General features: G+C 48.4%; 1 protein-coding gene across 7 annotated transcripts in view; it reads right to left on the reverse strand.

The window, feature by feature from the left end:
- The window catches only part of DGKG (diacylglycerol kinase gamma), a 236,116-nt gene that overhangs the window by 190,481 nt on the left and 31,492 nt on the right, over positions 1-14,143 (reverse strand). For 3 of the 7 annotated variants that reach the window (XM_070242678.1, XM_070242679.1, XM_023623477.2), the window contains exon 1: positions 9,860-10,208. The exons of 1 other annotated variant lie outside the window; for it this stretch is intronic. The gene's annotated coding sequence lies outside the window, so the exon portion shown is untranslated. Of the gene's footprint in view, positions 1-9,859; positions 10,246-14,143 lie in introns of those variants that run through there. 3 more of the 7 variants (XM_070242677.1, XM_070242676.1, XM_023623478.2) reach the window with 3 other exon arrangements.

Raw genomic sequence — 14,143 nt, forward strand, 5'->3', positions numbered from 1 at the left:
TTTCAGCTACCACTCATACTGATGACTCCCTAATCTGGATCTCTGGCCACATAGCTCATATCAACCGCTTCTCCATCTGGATCTCTCCCTGACATCACAAATTTAGCATGCCCTGAACTGAACTCATTCTCTAACCCCACTCTTGCTCTTGTTCCTTGATTCTCTTGGTCAATGGAACCACTACCCTCCCAGGTACACAAAGTAGAAGCCTGGGAACTACCCTTGGTTCCTCTGCCTCTCTCACGACCATCACATCCACTTAATCACCAGTTATTCCCTGGCTCTGTCCCTCCTTCCATCTGTATTACCTTGTTCAGCCCTCATATTATCTAAATTCCCACAAAAGCCTCCCAGTGGGCAGCCTTGCTTCTTGCTTCTCGCCTCCTAACACTGCAGCTGGAGGGACTGTTCTAATGTTAAAATCTGACCATGTCAGTTTCCGCTTAGAATTTCTCAGAGGCCTCCTACTGTCTATGAGAAAAGATCCATACTCTTTAACTAGACAGACAAGACCCTCCTACTCATATTTCCAGACTTATCCCCTACCAAAATTTTTTTATTGCAGTAACATTGGATTATAACATTATATAGCTTTCAGATGTACGTTGTAATATATTTTGAATTCTATGTAGATTACATCATGTTTACCACCCAAAAACTAATTATAGTCCATCACCTCACATGTGAGCCTAATAACCCCTTTTGCCCTCCCCCCTCCCCCCTTCCCCTATGGTAACCACCAATCCAATCTCTGTTGCTATGTGTTTGTTTGTCATTGTTTTTATCTTCTACTTATGAATGAGATCATATGGTATTTGACTTTCTCCCTCGGACTTATTTCACTTAGCATAATACCCTCAAGTTCCATCCATGCTGTCACAAATGGCCGGATTTCATCATTTCTTATGGCTGAGTAGTATTCCATTATATGTGTCCACCTCTGTGGGGCAGGGCCTGTGTGAGGACCAGGTGAACTGTGGAAGGCATTGGTGGAGAGGTGGGGGCCTCTGCAGTGGGGCATTGGGGTATGCTCTAGGTGGTTGGGAAGTGTTCACGGACCAGGACTGTGTTGACGGTGTGTGTGGTCCTGTGGGGGGTGAGGCTTATCAGTGGCAGAACACCTGTGCTTCACAAATAGCCATAAAAAGGATCAGCCCCACCTTCCAAAACCTGAAACAACTGAGTGCTCCTATGCCTAGGGCCAGCCCCATTCAGCTGCCCTCCTAAGAGAACTGACAACAGCCTTGTAGGCCTGAGGCCTATAGCAACTGTAAGCCCCTGAGCCTAGCAACCAGCTAGATTGGGTGCTTACCCAATTAACAGGAAAACTGCAACAGGAGTGTGCTGTTAGACCTTGTAGCCAACAGTGCTGAGGTTCCCCAAACCAGATTTAAAAACAGCTCGCCAGGGAAGGAAAGACCCCATCACTTCTTGACTCACAGTCTTTGCTCCAGCAACACTGAACTGTAGCCAGCCCTGTGGTCCAGTGGTTAAGATTCATCACTCTCACCACCACATCCTGGGTTTATTTCCCGGTAAGGGAACCACATCACCCATCTGTTGGTTGTCATACTGTGGCTGCTGTGTGTTGCTGTGATGCTGAAAGCTATGCCATCAGTATTTCAAATACCAACAGAGTCACCGATGATGGACAGGGTTCAGCGGAGCTTCCAGACTAGACAGACTAGGAAGATCTCTATTAGCCACCCACCTCCAAAAAAACTGACCATGAAAACCCTATGAAGAGCAGTGGAGCATTGTCCAACATAGCACCAGAAGGTGAGAGGATGGAGCAAAGAGACAAGGCAGGGTTCAGCTGTGCTGTGCACAGAGTTGCTGGAAGTTGATTCTGACTCCAAGGCACTAACAGGAACAACATTGACCTCTAGACAAGAACTGCCTCTGAGCCTTTGCTTACACTGTTCCCTCTACCTAGAATGCCCACACTTCTTCACTTTACTTCCATCCAACTTAAATTTGATGAGACCTCAGGATGGGGAGTGTGGAGAACTGGGAGAGAGGATCCATTTTGAGTGGCTCTCAAGGATTCTGGAAGAAACATTCTGGTGCTCTGGGAAATTGAGAGAGCTTTCCCTAGCTCTTTCATTTTAATTGAAAGTCAGGGTCATGGAGGCAGCTGGTAAAGTGCTCTAGGCTGCTGTCCCAGAGCAGAGAGGTGGAGAAATGCAGTAAAGAATGAATACATTTGGGCCAAAAAATTTTAAGCATTTCAGCATCTAAGGGTCAAAGTGGCCTTGCTGACCTCTGGCCACTTGGAACTTTCACACCAAATCAGCCATTGGGTAAGTGAAAACTTGGTCCCTATGTATATGACACTGATTATGCCTTAAGCGAGGAGACAACTCTCCATGCAGACCACACCGAAAGGAGTGATGGGCCCAAATGATTAGCTGGGCAGGTAACTCTGGGAGTTGTCGGCAGCTGTGTGGCCACTGAGTTTTATCTTTCATTTTATTCTTGCCATAATAGAGTCTTCTAGATCACAGCCTCTGCTTTGGAGAAATAACATTGGTGAAATGAGGCCAGTGACATTCATGCTGCCTGTCTCACACCTATGATTAGAATCAGGAGAGATCATGGACATGAATACATTGTTATCTTCTAAGTGTGGTACACATGTAAAGGATGGCTACTATTATTGTGATGTTTATTATTTTTTAAAAAGTCTTTTCTTACTTGAACCCTTCCTTTCTGTGTCCTGTCCTTCCTTGGAGATCTTTTTGCTCCATTTCCCACTTGGAAAATGAGCTCTCTCCTTTCTCCTTTCAAATAATGATGCCAGAAAAGAATCTTTAATTTTCACTGAGGCATCAATGATTTAAGAGGTTCATTCCAAGACAACAAATGGACATTTCTGCAGAAAACAAAGCCTTAGGCTTCTTCAGAATTGAAGATGAAAAGAAGGAGTTATGCCCTGGAGAAAGCACTGGGGAAGAGTGGGAGACCTTGGTTCCTGTCCTTGCTGTGGAATCCCAGGCAAGGTACTTCCTCTTTAGATGGAGGATTCCTCATTTTGAAGAGGAATGCCAAGGACCAGATGCTCTCTTGGCTCCTTCCCTGATCTCATTTTCAGTTATGCTAAGAACACTTAGATCTGCCTCAAATTAATACAAGACTTTTGGCCTAATTGAATAATATCCCAGGGTGCTAAGACAACATGCAATAGAGATCTCCTTAATCTGTTCAGATTGACAGAGTAAGGAAGCCACTACCACCACCACCACTGTTGCCATCATCATCACCACTACTACCACCACCACCACTATCACCACCACCACCACTATCACCACTATCACCACAATCACCCCTACCACCTCACATCACCATCATCACCACTATCACCACCATCACCACTATCACTACCATCACCACTACCACCAACCCCCATCACCACCATCACCACTATTGCCACCATCACCCCTACCACCCTCCATCACCACCACCACCCTCCATCACCACCATCACCACTGTCACCACCACTACCACTATCACTACCATCACCACTTACCACCACCATCACTATCACCACCACCACTGCCACCACCATACCATCACTACTGCCACTATCACCATCACACTACCACCACTACCATTATCCCACCACCACCACTGCCATCGCCACCAATGACCACTACCACCACCATCACCATGATCATCATCAACCACCACCACCATCATCACCACTACCACTACCACCATCATCACCACCACTATTACCACCACCACCACCACCAATCACCATCATCATCAACTGTTACCACGTCCACCACCATCTTCATCCATCACTACTACCACCATTACCACCAACTACCACTACCACCATCACCACCACCACCATCACTACCACTATCATCACTATCATTATCACCACTACACCACCATCACACCACAACCATCACCATTACCATTATCACCACTAGCACCATCACCACCACCACCATCCACTATCACCACCACCACCACGATTACCATTACCACCACGATTACCACCATCACCACTAACCACTGCTATCACCACGCACCACCACCACTGTCACTACAACCATCGCTATCACCATTATCACCATCATCATCATCATCACCATCACCATCACTACCACCACCACCATCATCCTCATGGCAAATACAGTTCTATTTTTTAAAATGGGAAGTATTACTTACTTAACCTGAGGGGTTGATGTTAATCCCAGGAAACATCCTGGAATATGATATTGAGCTTTTAGGACTAAAGTTATGATCTTTAGGAACCAACATGGGTTAAACTTCTAATTTATGTCAGACTAACAAAATTGCCTCTCTTTTATAATAACATTATTGGGCAGGCAGATCAGGGAAATACCAGTGATAAAGAGTGTCTGGACTTTATCAAGAATCTGATAAGATTCCTCTGATAGGCTCTTGAAAAAGATGAAGAAATATGGGCTGAATGACAGAATAAGAAGTTGAATAAATTTTCTGACAGAGTGCTTTTTAGTTATTGAATTAACATCTGTGTTTCAGGAGCATATAGTAGAATGCTGCAGAATCCTGTAATGTTTATCATTTTTATCCATGACTTAGTTGAAGGGGTCATGCTCATTAGAGTTGGGCATGAAGGGAAGCCAGCAACATTTGGGTCCAGGCAGCATCTGTACAAGCATGGAGGGGGGTGGGCGGGAGATACAGTTAGAGAGCAAGTTTAAAAGAGAGTTGTTTTTTTTTCCAGTTGATACTCAACACAACAGGTGTTAGTAGTAGACATTCTTAATTCATCTTTAAGATTTTTAACAGAAATATGGAATACGAATAAAGGAAGCGATGAACCCTACTTGGTGCTGATCAGCCCTCCCTTGAAATTTGTGCTTTATTCACTAAGAATAAAGAAATTAGAGAAAACTTGGGTAAGAGTGATAATGATAGTGAGGATGCTTGAGCCAATGGCCTATGAGGCAGGATGGAGCAGTGGAAAGGGCACTGGCCAGGGAGTTGGAGCCAGGTTAGGCCATTAATTGGCTATGAGATCCTAACAAAACTAGTATTTCTCTCTGGAGCTGATGACAGGCCTCCCTGTCATCATGAGGAGGGCTGTGCCTGGCTGGCCTGCTCTCCTAGGTTTTGGCCCTCTGCTCTGGCCACACTATGAGTGGGTTTCTTTCTCGCTACCTCACCCATCCAGGGACAAGGCCTCTTGAGCCCCCAGGCAAAATTTTACATTCTTGATGTGCCATTAACATTCACAAATTATACCAATTATTTCCCTTGGGAAGCCTTCAAAAGTACCCTTTTCCTGACTTCTGGGAAGCCAAGATGATGGCAACTCGCATAGACATTACCACACTTGACATTTATCGAGTCAGTAAAGAAAAAGGCCTAAGTGAATATGCTTTGAAATCATAGGAGCCTGAGCTAAAACTCAGCCTCTTCTACCAGCTTTGAAACCACTTACTTAAACTTTCTGAGACTCAGTTTCCTTATCTGTGAAATAAAGTTAAAACCAGGCTCATAGTGATGTGAATATTAAGTGAGACGGTGTGTGTACAAAATACAGCACAGTATGGGCCAAAAAGTAGGTGCCTAATAAATAGTACAGCGAATGCTACTACTGCATTTATTACCACCATCCCTCCACTTTCTTTCTCCCCCCTTCTGCAATGATAGAAATGTTCTACATGTGCATTCTCCAATATGGTAGCCAGAAGCTGTTTTTGGCATTTCATTGCTAGAAATGCGACCGGTGGGACTGAGGAACTGAATTTTAAATTTTATTTAATTTTAATGAATTAAATGAAAATGGAAATAGTCCCACGTGGAAATAGACAGCACAGCTCCGGACACCTTTCAGATACATTTCTGAGATGGACCAGTTTGAGAAGGATAAAAATGCATCTACAGAGAAATGTACATAAAGCACCCAGGACAGTACTTGGACAATTCTCTTATTCGTTCGTCACATTTAATTGTCTACTGTGCATTGTCCACTGTGTCTGATTGTGCATACGTACTATCTCAGGTGCTGGGGTACAGTGCCAACTGTAGCTTCAGGGAGCTCACAGTAGAGCGGGGCCTACGCTGATAAGTGATTTCAACCGTGGTGAGGTAAGAGTATGCACAGATGCTACAGGTGCAGCTGAGAGAGGTCTCTAACCCAGATAAGCAGTTGTGCAGCACTTCCCAGAAGGATGTTTTAAGACCCGAGCAGAGTCTTGAATAAGTGGATCTCATGGTGGGGCCTCAAATGATACTTATTCCATTTACAATAACAGCTTATATTCCAGGGCTACTAAGCCCACTGCTGGTGGCAGAGGTGGCTATGAGGCAAACATGGCTCTAGGGAAAACTCACAGCTAGGGTCAATTTGTTTTCTTTGCAAATTTTCCCTTTGTGTCTTTTTGTATTGCCTGACTCAATTTCTCGTCTCTGGCCACATTTTCTTCACCCGAGGACATTCTTTTGATAATACGTATAACCTTACTTTTTATTGTTTTACTAGTAGTCACTAACCACAAGTGATTTTGGTGGGCAGGGGTGCTGATGAACTCTGTCACATATAAGGTGACACCAGCTCCCACTGTGGCTTGGTTGTGGAATTCTGATACTTGGTGTGAACAAACAGCTCTGCGAATAAGGTCAGTATGTGAAGAAGCAGTTGCTGATTGGTTGGGCTGGCCGAACTGCCTGTGGTAGCCGATGTGCGTTCATAGGAGTGGGGGCTGTTCTACTTACTTGAGTGGAGAAGTACGATGTTATGCCCATTTATACATTTTACACAATAGCTTGATTTGTTCAGAGTTAATATGTGACATCTAGCCAGAAAATTCTGCAACTGACACTTGCTCACATAAAAACAGGTACAGCTTTATATTGCATGGTTTCCTTAATCACACTTACGTATATAAAGCTGGATGCTATGTGTGATTCCTTCCCCCATGAGGCCAGGGGGATGCTCAAGGGGTCCGGCTTGGTCCTGTGAGGCCCTCATCTATTTGAGTCCCTGGAGGTCACCTGCTTTGACTGTGACAGAGTTGTCTCTGGTGGATAGAAGTGTAAATTGCGTAGCCTTTTCGAAAAGTGGCTTGTCGTATATATCAGGAGCCTTCAAACATTCATGCCCTTTGGCCCAGTAATTCTACTTCTGGGAATCCATCCAAGGGAAGTATTTGGAAATGTGTGCTCAAAGACTTTTCTCAGGGATGTTGTGCAGTTATTTGTAGCTGCTAAAGACAGGAAACAACTTCAATGACTAACTGTAATAGCAGGCAGCCATGAAAATGATGTTCATGAAGGAGTTTTGCTGCAATACTAATGAAGAAAAAATGCAGAGAAGCAATAGCTACAGAGGCTAAGCAACCACCTAGGAGTCAGACAGGCTGTGTTTGAATCCCAGCTCTGTCGCTTACCAGCTGTGTGCCACTTGCCAGCTGTGTGACTTGGACAAGTCACCCGAACTCAGTGGGGTTGGTAATGATATTTGCCTCAGAAGGACTTATGAGGATTAAGTGATACAGTGAATATAAAATACTTAACACCTGCAAAGTGCATTTATTAGGTACTCAATAAATGTTGGTTATGGATTGTAGATTTCAAGGCATAAAAATAGACGGAAAGGAAATATGCCAATATTATATTAACAGGGTGGAATTGGGGGTGGTGGAATTGTGGGCGGTTTGTTTGATTCTTTGCAAACTTTTCAACTTCCTAAATTTTCTGCATTCAACATGAATCGCTTTTATACAAAAAGAGTAAATCATAATGATGTAATACAATAAGATATATTTTTAAAAAGAGTTTTACCACAACAAAAGGGCACTTCCCTTCTCTCTTCCCCGTTCCCTTCCAGGAGAGGAGCTGGAGCAGCCTCCTCCGGGGATCAGCAGGAGAGGGAAGGGCCGCTGCTTTACGGCTTCTTCCCCTGGCAGAGCCCCGCACGTGCACAGATGGGAGTGCACGGTTGGCGGGATCCTCTGCCACCTGTTGAAGGTGCTGTGCGGCGCGAGTTGGAACGGATGTCCTGAGGAGTTTGTCCTATCTCTGAGAGTCTAGGTTCCAGGACGCTCTGATGTTATATCAACCCCATGTGTTGGTTGATCTGAATCAAACACTGACATAAAATTGTAAGGTGGGAAAGACTCATATACTTTCTCCTCACCCCCAGACTCCTCCTAGGAAAATGCCTGTAATAACTCCTCAGTGCTATACGTAAGCTTTAAGGGTGATTGGCAAAGAAAAGACAGACCAGGGGTACAACAAGGAAGTTAGCTTAGTTGCAGCCACTTTATTTAGTGAGTATAATTTATATTCAGAACCAGACTCTCGGGCAAATACGGCCCTTTTTAACGATAAATGGCGAAGTCCCTTCGCACGTTAGGACATATCCCTGGATGAGAGAGGCATAAAGCACAAGGGTACGGAGGGGTGTAGGGGGGTGTATGTGTGCGCGCGCCCGCGTGTTTACATATGTGTGTACGTGACCAAACAGCGATGACATTTGCCTCCTACGATTTAATGTCCTTCATCGACAACGAGGGTGCCCTGTGCTCCAGCAAGTAACTCCGCCGGCAGTATTTTAAACAAAGAATCCCAGGCACCGAAATAACCAAATCGTTCCTCCAGTTCAAATCCGAGGGCCAGTTCCCGGCCCCGGGACCGCTGCCCTCATCAATGACTGCCCCTGGTCCACATCTCCAGACTCAAGTTGCGTTCCCCCCAGCCCGCGAAATGAAAAAACGATAAGCAGCCGTCCCAGGCCCTCCTCCGGACAGCGAGGTCATCGTATGCTAATGAAGCCGGGGGAGACAGCCTCGCCGCCCTGCCTGCGAGCGCGTCCGTGGCTTCGCAGCGCTCCCGCGCGCCACTGCGGCGCAGCCACAAATCCCTGCACGCTATTCTGACCCCCCCCTCCCCCCGCCCCGCGCCGGGGCAGGGTGAGCGAGAGGGCATGGGTGACGGGGGAGGGTCTTGCCCGCCACTCTAAGTTTTGCAGCTGGATCGCTTACGTTTGGGAGACGCCTCCTCTCTCCTGTCCCATGCCTTCCATTGCAGAGATGGCAGGGATGGGGACGGCGCATCGGAATCACCTGTAGGGCTTTTTCCGAACTCCACAGGCCCCCTCCCCAAATTCTAGTCCACTCGTCCAGAGGAAGAGACTCTCAGAATATGCAGGGTGAGGTGGATTGGTGGTGTTCCATAAACCCCACAGGTGATATTAGATGCGCGCCCCTCAAGACACAAACACGCACACTCACGGACACACATCTTGCGACTCTGAGACCAAACAGGTCAGCTTTATATTCTCTCCCCGACCCTCCTCTCCTTCCCTGGCTTGTATTTGTCAAGGTGGCCGCGTTCTCGTCAGCTTCCCTTTAAGCTCCTCTAGCCCAGGGGCTTTGTAGAGTGCCCGAAAGTCCTGGGGCCCCGCGGGACGGTCACAGGCTTTGGCGACCAGACGTTAAGAAAAGTGTCCCCCTCTCCTTGCCGCCCTTGTGCACCGGAGCGCGAACTGGATACAAGTCGCCAAGGTAAGTCTAGAAGGGGAGAAATCTGACCAGTTGCTTCAACAAACTGCCTGGAGCAAAGCTGCCTCCCGCCCGCACACCTTCGAGATTCGGAAGGTCCTCCCAATTGAAGAGGGAGCTGGTGCCCCACCCTGTGCCGCTCCCCGTGCCCTCGCCCTTCCAGGGGAGGATCTCCTCCTGCAGGGGCTTTGCGGCAGGTGGCACCGTCAGGGTGGGCGCAGTGGCCCCGGCTGCAGCTCCTTCCCCTAGCCACGGGACTAGTTCCCGCTCCGCCCTCCTTTCCCAAGTTGCTGCAGCCCGCACCCCCGAGCCCGAGACCCTCTTGGCTGCGCCGGCAGCTGTCTTACCTCACCAGGCAACACTTGGTTGCGCGGTTCCCGGAGCGCTCCTTCCTCGGGGCTTATTCCCTTACTTGGGAGGAAAGAGGAACCAAGAGACAGAAGGGGGACCGAAGCTGGCGTCTGGGCGTCTTCCCGCCCGCGCAGCCCTCTCAGGGAGGGGGATGGCAGCCCGAGTCGGCGCCGCGGAGCTCGGGCGGCCCGGTTGGGGTCCGACAGCCCTGGGGGCTTCCGCTTGCTCCGGAATCCGCGGCTCCAAAGCAGCCTGTGTCGGCTGCCCGCTACTACGGCACTGCGGCGCCCTGCCCGTAGCAGCTTGGTAAGTCTAGCTGCCACTCTCACCGCGGAGCCCTGCCCCCGGGCGCAGAGCCCGCCCCTGCCACACACCCGTGCGCGCGCATACACACGCGCCACACACGAACACGGGCGCGCGCACACGCACGCACACACATGGATGCGGATCGGCTCAGTGGGAACCCGTGCCCTTTGGTGCAACTTGACCACAGGCATCGTTCACTTTTAGGGCTTCAGTTTGGGAGGAGAAGTTAGAGGCTTAGGGTTTCAGAGAGGATGCAGCAGTGGTGGGCTCTGTAGGGCGCCAGAGGCCAGCTGACTCCGGGCACGGAGGAAAACTCTTTGACAAATAAAATACCCATGGGCATTTCCACATCTCAACCAGGCCTAGGCTCCCTTATCTCGACCTAATCAGAGAAAAAAATAAAAATAAAAAACCAACAAGTTGTCTCTGCTTCCCGGGAACTCAGTGTCTCTAGCATCGAAATCACGGTCCCTGCCCAGAGTCAGATTTCTGACAACTCTGACTCTGGTGGCAGGAAATTGGTGGCTGTTCAATCTGAAAAGATTTCCCCCTCCCCAGGTACGGTGGGGACCGTGGTAGCCTGCCAGAGCTGGACTCTGATCCCGTGGATCAGGTCTCAGGACTGAACGTTGTTAATTCCATCTCCTTTGCATTTAGGTGACCATGGACTGTTTTCCTGCACAGCAAACAGACCACTTCTTATTTTAAAAACGTAGATAAGCACGGAAAAGGGTCTCAGGGTGACGGGCAAGGAAGGGACGACAAGTAACATTGGACAAGGCACCATCACTTATTGCTGCTTCTCTTTCCATGACGTGCATGTCCACATGGGGTGGTGATGGTGACACTTTCTCAGGCATGTCACACCAGCAGGATGACTTCTGTCCATTTCACACCACATTTAGAGTTTGGACTCTCATCTGTAAAATATGTGGAGTTTACCAGTTTCCACAGCTGAGAATTCTTTTCCGCCAGCAGGCTGTGAAGGTCCCCAGGTCAGGACTGCAGCCAAGAAAAGCTTTCTGCAGATGCAGAGGCGCCAAGGGGCCCTGGGTGTCTGGGCATTTGGGGAAGAAGCCTCAGTCATGAATGTCAGACAGCCCTGAGGACACTGTTGGTCAGTGTCCATGTTGGGCCATCTGCAGGCAGGCTGATGGGACAGAGAAGGAACTGAGGCTCAGAGATTTCTCCAAGGTTCCACATGGCAATGAATGCAGAGCCAGTACCAGGACCCCATGTTCACACTTCATGCTGCCATTCACCATCCATACTTCATTCTTTCAGCCTGGGTTGGTTCTTGAAGTTTCCTTCAGCTAGACTGAAATCATCCTGGTGAGGGTGCTCTCAAAGGTCTTCTTTTGTCTTCTCTTTTTCCCCTTTCACTCACTGACTCATTCATTTCACGAGTATCTACTATGTTCCTACTATGTCTTCAGGCACTTTCCCCTGACTTGAGTCCTGGGCCTTACTTGGGAAGAAAGAGGAACAAAGAGACAGAAAGGGCTTAGAACTGCCCCAGTCCGTGGTGGAGGGGAAGGCTGCTCACAGGCTTACTGGATATATTTTCACTGTGCTAAGTGCAAATCACATTCTCTATGGAGGAAAACACACTCACACACATGTCACAAGGAAAACGTTCTTGCTCTGTCTATTCCTGACTCCTTTGAAAGAAGCCGAAACTGAGGGAGAGCTTATATTTGTCTGGGCATCACGATGGCTTTGGGGATACATGCTTGCAGATAGGGGTTGGGGTAACATTGGGTTCTTTTGCCTGTTAGAACAGGAAGGAAATAAGTTGGATGAGAGGAGTGGGAAGACATGCAGAAATAGAGTGTGGAGATTCCACTTGCCTGGGAGGCACTGAGGAAGAGTAACAAGAGAGAAACTCCCAGGACGGTGCTGCCAAGCAAGGATTTGGAGAACAGAGTGCTTGCCAAGACTGGCAAATAGTTTACTGTAGGGTGAGCTATGAAGGCCCTGCTCTCCACCCTTCCTATGAAATAAGTCATTTGTAAAGGTTATATTGTTCCCCAGTTTGTTTGTGAGTGGATTTCTTTGGAGACTCAGGGTGGTGCTGAGTTCAGCATCTGGGTTGATACAGGGTGAGTACAGAGAAGCCTGTGTGGACAGAAGGCTTAAAGACAGCTGGCCACTGGGTTACGTGCTCATAACAGGTAGGAAAAGGGTTGTGACAGAGGTCAAAGCAGTGTGGAGGGCAGGGAAGGCTGTGGTGGCAGGAATCACCAAGAAGAACAGTTGTGTTGATTGAGACATCATGGAGGAGGGGAGGATGGGGATGCGATTCAAAAGGGCAAGGGGGATCTGACACACACATCAGCAGGACAAGGGCACTCGAAGCTAAGGGGAAGAAGAAGCACAGAAGGATGACAACTCATGGTGAGTTCTGGGCCTTCCCAGTAGAAGGAATGCAGGTTGGGACCATATTATAGAGGGACCCCAAGTGCCCTGCCAGCAGTGTAGTCTTCAAGCTCAGAGTATTGAGGAGCCACTGAAAGCTGTGCATTTTTTATTGTTCTTGCTTGTTTTTGACAGAGAAGGGGCTGGGAAACAAGCTGGGGAGCCCCTGATACCAGCTTCCCCGCTTTAGGCCTTCCCCATCAGAATGGAGAGAGGAGAGGGCTGTGCGGAGAGCCATCTTGTTGCTGCCCTCATGAGCAGCCAGCGCCCAGTGGCGCAGGCAGCTCACCATGCAGGGCGCCCAGCTGAGGGCCTGATCTCCCACCCACGCTCCAGTAGCTCAGCTGTGCAGCCTGGTAGGGCCGTGTCTGCCTGGAGGAAGGGGCGCCTTTTCTCTAGTTTGCACAGAGACTTGGCGTGGGCTGACAGAGGCCCTGGCTGCTCAACTCTGTCTTTGAAAAGGCTGAAGCCACAATGAAACAAGTGAGGATTTATTGAGCATTTGCTGTATGTGCAAATGCAATGTAGGAAAGAGTCTTAAGTCAGGAGAAGCTGTGAGCCCGAGCATGTCTCTGTTCTTTGGTGACTCTCCAAGATGCACTATAGGGTACAGAGGAGGAAGCTTACTTCCTCCCATCAGAGCCTTTGCAATCCATGTGGGCTATAAAACAAACATTCAAAACAGTTAAGGAGCAATAAAAGACAATATAAAACCAAGTGCCAAACTGTACAGAGCAGATCCTCTGGGCTTGAACAGCCAAGGAAGATTCCAGGGAGGAGGAGGTCTGGAGTGTGTGCTGGCTCTAGGTTGGAGAGGAGAGCTGTGAGCAAGGGCTGGAGGCATGGAAACCAGAGGCTTCTGAGCATGGATTTGTAGCCCCCGTGGCCACTCTAATGCCTTTCCCAGCCATAGCCCAAGCACTCTGATGAATCACCCCTGTTTCTGAGAGACAGGGCATTTTTGGATGTTTAACTAGCTCAACACTTTACGTTCCCTGAAACTTCAAAGTTGGCAACTCACACTCACCATGTTGCTCCCAGAACACATCATCCAAGCTGGCAGCTGATGCCTGATCTCCACCACTGAGGCAGAGCCAGAGCTGAGTCAGGTACCTGTGTCTGGAAATGTCTAAGTCAGACTGTCTCTGACAAGCTGGATGAACAGCATGTGACCCTGTGTGCACAGCTGAGGTCATGGAGGTGGGGTCAATGATTGGGGACCAGGACACCTGGGTTCAAGTCCTTGCTGTAGGGGCTCAGTTTGCCTTTCTGGGTCTCAGTTTTCTCACCTACAGAACCAAAGGATTGCCCCAGATTTCCTCCAAGTTGCCTTCCACCTAATGTTTCATGATCAGTAGGATCTTTCTGTTTTATCAAACCAGTGCAGGATGGGAGCCGATAGTGGCCAAGTCCTGACCTTAACTTACCTCTTTGCTTTGACTGCGAAAGTTGTGCTTGAGAGAGACTGTGAGACCTTGGGATGTGGACAGAAGAACCAGGAGGCTGTGCTCCTGGTTGTAGTTTTACCACAAATAGCATTCGTGGATCCAGCCCTG

Source organism: Equus caballus, chromosome 19 (genome assembly GCF_041296265.1).
Source record: "Equus caballus isolate H_3958 breed thoroughbred chromosome 19, TB-T2T, whole genome shotgun sequence".
Lineage (NCBI taxonomy): Eukaryota > Metazoa > Chordata > Mammalia > Perissodactyla > Equidae > Equus > Equus caballus.